Consider the following 6,358-nt stretch of genomic DNA (forward strand, 5'->3'; position numbering starts at 1 on the left):
CGCATAAGGAGATGCAGCTGCGTGTAGCCAACCTGGATTGGCACATGCTGGACCAGAGGCGTGTGCTGCGACCGCAAACCAATGGAGGAACATCGTGCTTGATACTTGAACAATGCGATTGCGCTGCTAGTGATTTAGGGATTGTAACTATTATACATCATCGACTGTATGACTGCATGTATGCATTAATCAGAAACAAAGACGTTTTACATATTGCAGCCCACAACGTTACCGATGAAGTCAACAGGATCTGCATATACAATTACTCTGCAAGTCATTTTGAGGATGCATTCAATGTTGGCGTCACAATGATCTTTGAAGTAAGCATAACAGACCCTATAGTGCTTTCGCAGCACCTGTTGCAAACGTAGATCAGTTAACGAAACGTTAAAGCACCCCCCCCCCAAAAAAAAAAAAAGAAAAAGAAACAAATGTGCAGAGATTGCTTAGAGTTCACACACAAAGACAAAACAAAACAAAACATCGCATGTGATTCCAGAAAATAAAATTAAAAACGCACCCTCCAGGGTACAGGATGTCAAAAACCTGGTCACAACGGTATATCAGAAAGAATGTTGTCACCTCTATTCTTCATACTTAGTAATCATACATACATACATACATACATACATACATACATACATACATACATACATACATACATACATAAAAGCGATTTATATGGATAGAGCAGTGCAATTACACGTTCAGAGAGAGACATTGTGAATGCATCAGTGGAGCAGTCTAGGTGAGGCCAGGTGTGTGCTGTCTGTTACTGACACTATCTGTATTAGCTATTTTTCATAAGAAATGGGGAAGGTATTGTAATGTGCATAAGAGTTATATTTATTATATTAGCACTTATTATGCTAAGGAACATTACTCAAGGGGACGATCATTATCCTGAACTTTTTCATTCAAGACTTTAGGATTTGATGAAGCTAATGACCGCACCGGAGAGCTGTGGGACACCGTGGGCATCACAGCAACACTCGCCTACCAAATTGTGATTTTGGAGACATGACATAAAGCACATACCACCAACTCGAAGCACGACTTTTTGGAAATGGCTCAGAAAATATATATTTAATGCTGGGTAAGGTTATATATATACATTAAAAATACATACATTTTCTTAACCATTTCAAATTTCAAGAACCACTTTGTCAACTTAACAAAAATATACATTTAACAAAATATTGTATTGATTGAGTGGCTATATATATATATATATATATATATATATATATATATATATATATATATGATGTGTATTTCATTCTGTTGTACAGTTTTGAATAACTTCGCCGTGTGTAGTCTAAGTGTACATTTTTCTTTCACTTATAATAATAAACGTAATGAATCATAACATTGTCATGATCATTATTAATTAGAGAACAGATTTGTAACAATTTATACATTGGTTTCATGTTCCAATCCACGGAGTAATGAACAATGTAATTACTTTGTCCAAATATGTATAAATTAAGACTATATCGAAAGCACTGAATTTTACACATAATGTGCTGTGATCAATAAGGTATCGATTAATTGTCAATTTATCAAAATTTTCGTATAAAGACTGCGTGAAATATTGATATTATACCAACATGATACAACACATTTAAAAATGTGACATTCATACATTACAATAAAATGCCTGAGTGTAAAGTGTAAACGACAAGAGTGAAACCACGTTGCTCGTTGTTAACACTATATGAAATGCAATATATATGAATATTATGCGCACATTCAAATAAAGGCGTATCTCTAAACACCTTTACAGCCTTGGCCATTATAACTATTTCCACATGCAGTTTCATATTCAGATCAATATCAATACCTGGCATGTTGCCTGGCATTGTTAAAACTTCATTGTTAAGACTTGATAGAAAAGCAACACTGACCCCTTGTGGACAGTTCCATATGAGACCAGAATCAGCTCTGTGAATGAGAGCCGCTGAACCGCGCAGGGATTATGATTATTTGATATGTTAAAAACTCATGGCCTGTGGAAAATAGACGCAATCATATTAGTTCTGGAGCCCCGAAGTGATTGAGCCCTAAAGCGAACTGCACGATTTCGACAAATGATAAACGCAAGGGAAAATATGCACTGTGCTGGGCTGTTTTATTGTCTTTGCCTTTCCAACAGAACACAGTTTTTACATTGTAGTTGTCGCCTTTGGTTTTATATGCCTTCCTTTACAATCGGACACTGTAATCTTTACCTTTACTGAGAAAATAAATAACCAATATGACATTTTGTAAAATAAATACTGCCATAGTCTTATAAAGTACTCTGGAATTATGTTAACATCACAACAGAGTAGGTTAACGATTGCAAAATGTTGTGTTCCCTAGATGAAGGATGAACCTTTGCACACTCCAGCAACTCTGATACATTTTCAAACACTTCAGTCTGAAAACTGCTTTATTTATCTCTCGCCCAAGGCAGTCGCTATGTGCCCCTCCTGTCTCTTTCCACTTATTGAAATGACGTAAAATCTATCCCATTACAATGTATAAGGGCTGCAAACTACGACAGGGTTTCCCCTGCAGCAACATAATGTGAGCAGTAAAAATTATAGTCAATAGGAGTAAATAGTAGGACACACAACTGTGGCGAAATCCATATGTTTTGCTAAGCATAGCCAAGTCACCTGGATTGGCTAATAAATATAGATGTAGGAGTGTTCATTAGCCTCCTGCTATAGGTACAGAAACGTGTGCATGCACACACAGAGACTGCCATGCAGGGTCTCAGAGATGTAGCAATTAAAGCACAATGGGAAATGGGAAACTGTTACATTTACAGACAGTTGACATAATGCCCTTCACAAAACAAATGATCATTTGGAGGTTTAATGTTTTTTTCTAAAGCACTGTTCTGGAAATCTAAGCATTTGATGTGCTTTATCATTAGTTCCCTAACAGAACACTTTCACACATTTCACAGGCGTGGGACTTTTGAGGTTTTAAATCATTAAGGGACGCACAAAGAGTATGTAAAACATGTTTTACTGCATTCATGTTATATAGTAAAATGTATGAGCTTTTTTCAAAAGCTCAGGTTTTGCTCAGGCATTCATGGAGGAATAACATCTATCATCTTTTCTCTTGTTTGACGATTCCATTTATTTCTTTATTTTTAGAAATCATAAGGATGGAGATTAATATGAAAGCTGGATGTTAAAAGAAAAATCCCATCATATGAAGCTTTAAAGGAAATATACAAACGTTTACGGAAAAAATATGCACAATCCCTTGCCAAGCCTCAAAAGACAAGTCAACATCAGAAGGACTGTCACCAAAGCTGTCAGCACTGATAATGATCAAATACATTGAGCGTATCAAAGCAACAACAAAGTATGTATATGACATGGGCAGATTCAGGGTACATTAAAGGAGGTCAGGAATGCAACTTCTTGCTTCAGCTGAAGCCTGTGTATCTGCCGAGCGAACGGTGACCACAAGCCAAGTGAAAATACCCAGCATAGAGTTGATTCTTGGGGTTTTGACACCCTGATGGAAAGATTTATAGATATCCGACACCAAGGAAAATGGAAAATAACTCCCGCTGTCAGTGCTGATGCTTTGTAATTTGTAAATCACTGCTATTTAGGGCAGATTAGGTCAGGTGAAGCTTGCTTGCCAATTACCGTCAAATTTCTCCCATTCCTCCACTGGACTGTGGTTAAGTTTTCATCCCCCCCTCTTCTGTGGATAGGGTCAGTGTCATTCCATCTAGTCTGGTAGCACTGCAGTTAATGGTCTGACACTAAAGATGGGACACATGATGCTGAATTTAGTGTGGGGGAATTTTCATACAACGGAAATGAGAATACTGCCGTATAGAGGATCATTTACGTTTCCGTGGGGGCTTCCTGAAATACAAGAACAAGGGTCATTGAGACTATGAAACATGCAGTTAAATTCTAGCCTTCCCTATCAAGTATAATTGTAAATTCCCACAAATCTGTTACACAGAAGCCCACGCCAAGAAACTGGCACCAGTGTTATCCTGTTATTGTATCTTCACCACGTGATGGCTCGTGCCGGGCACTCCAAGTGACTTCCAAGTGATTTGATTCATTGTCTCCAGCATGGTGCTTTATGGACCCTGAAAGCGTAACGCAAATGGTACCCCACCTGCTGAAACTGATAACCCTATTTATCAGCCTTCCTGGCTGGCCTGCCTCCTCCCTGCTCAGCTCTACGACCTTCCTTGTGCCTCTAGGAGGGCCCTGTTAATTGTTGTTCTGTTGACAGGGACAGATGGGCTTGTTCCAGTCCCATTCATTGTGACATGTTCATTCCCTCACTGCGCCGAGCTAGGAGGGGAGTGTATATAATGTCTTGAGGACGTAGTAGTGTAGCAAATTTAAAATGTGCTGCAGCACGTCGTCGGGGGCAATTTCCACCAGAAAAATCAACAGATTTCCTCTGCTCTCAGGTAACCAGCTGTGTTCGGCCTAAAGGAAGTTCCCCTGGAGAATTGCATCAGTAAAACATCCTGTAGTGTTGCAACAGGGCCATTTGTTATACCGCAGAACTGTGATTGGAAGTATATGAATGCACCCTCTCGCCCCTTCCTTGCCAACCGAATATAGATCCTCAAAATGTTTGTAGGCAATGTCAGAAAAGAGGGGGGAAAGTAATGCATCTCATCATCACTGACGGCCTTTGAAATGTTTTGAAAGCTTACTCAGGAACTTTGTTCTCGCATGGCAAATTTATTATGTGCTGTACAGTTCTTTCATTGATTTCTCCACTTCTCCATTCTAAATCCCACCCAATCACGTTGACTCCTAGACAATAATACCCCATGCTCTATTGTTTGGCTTCATCTTGCCCCCCTCCGCCCACACACACACACACACACACACACATTAATGGTTTCTACTGCATGTACAGTATCCTACAAAAAGCTAAATAAACAAACTCTTATTTTCCATGGAGAGGACTTATTTTTCAGTGTTCCCTACAATAAGCTCAAAGCACAATGGTTTCTGTAGCTGTGTTAGGTTTCCATTTCTATTTGTTTTAATAAATATGGATATCCATGCTTCAGCAACAGATCAGGAATTCATTATTTACATGTGAAATCCATTTGTAGCCAAAAGTATGCAGCTTAGTTTTCAATGGATAAACAAACAGAGGCAAAACAATGTATTAGTTTTAGGGATCTGTGGATTTTTGTATTCAGTAAAATAAATATTAATACAAATAATGAATCAATATTAATATAAATTAAGAAATAAAGTTGTAGGTTTTTGTGCTATTCAGAAATACAAAATGCGGTTTGGATAGCTTAATCCAATATTCAGTTTTATATTATACATTACACAACTGGTTGCAGTATTTATTTATTGGGATAATTGATGAGCTCTATTATTGTTAAATATTCTCATTTGCAGCGATGAATATTTCTCCACAACTTCAAAAGAGCTGCAATTATGTTATTTAGCAGATGCCTTCATCCAAGCAGAATGTCATTGTGTTATACAAGCAAGTATCAAGAAAAAGGTCTAGTTCATTCATTGGTTTGTTTTCACCGTCTATTACTGAATTAAACAATTGGTTGGTGTTGAAATTGTCTTAATATATTTAATCAATAGTTAAAACTTGTCGCTATTCTGTCAGTCAGGAATTGTCACCATTTGTACATGTTTGTACATGTTTACGGCACGAATGACAATAATCTCAGATGCATACATGGCGTAGAGAGTAGTCCTAATTTGCTGTGTAAATGACTTCTAACAGATCTGAGCAGATAAACACACAAACACATCTGGCACTTGCAGAGGTACTTGCAGTTTATTTTGACAAGCAGGTAAGTGCTGTGTGAACACTGAATCTGGGACAGATACTTCTTAGTTAAGAGGTTTACAACAGCTCTGCCTGTTACGACATTGACACAACAAAACAAACAAGATGCTCTGTGGCATACTGATCCAAATTATGGAGTTTCAATTTATTTCATTTCACTCCAAGGGTTAAGCATGGTATTCTAATCCCAGAGCCCTGATGACCATTAAAGTACACAAGCTCTTATATTCAGCAGCCTCTTACCCTCCAATTTCACCAAGCAACCTCAAAGCAACACATCTGTGATCGGGTACAGTCAGACAGACACACACATACACGAGTCTGACCGATAATAAGCACACCCAGATGGTCAATGGACAGTGTGCCCCATTGGCCTTTATAGGGTCTGTTTTCAACTGAACAGAAAATAAGCCTCTGAACTAACCACACTAAGTATAAAGGAAAAAGATGACTTATTTTCCCATCTCCTTTAACAGACAAGCTGTGTACTGTAACAGCTGCACAGGATTAAGGTTTGTCTGCTCTT

The sequence above is a fragment of the Amia ocellicauda genome, chromosome 17, assembly GCF_036373705.1.
Source record: "Amia ocellicauda isolate fAmiCal2 chromosome 17, fAmiCal2.hap1, whole genome shotgun sequence".
NCBI lineage: Eukaryota > Metazoa > Chordata > Actinopteri > Amiiformes > Amiidae > Amia > Amia ocellicauda.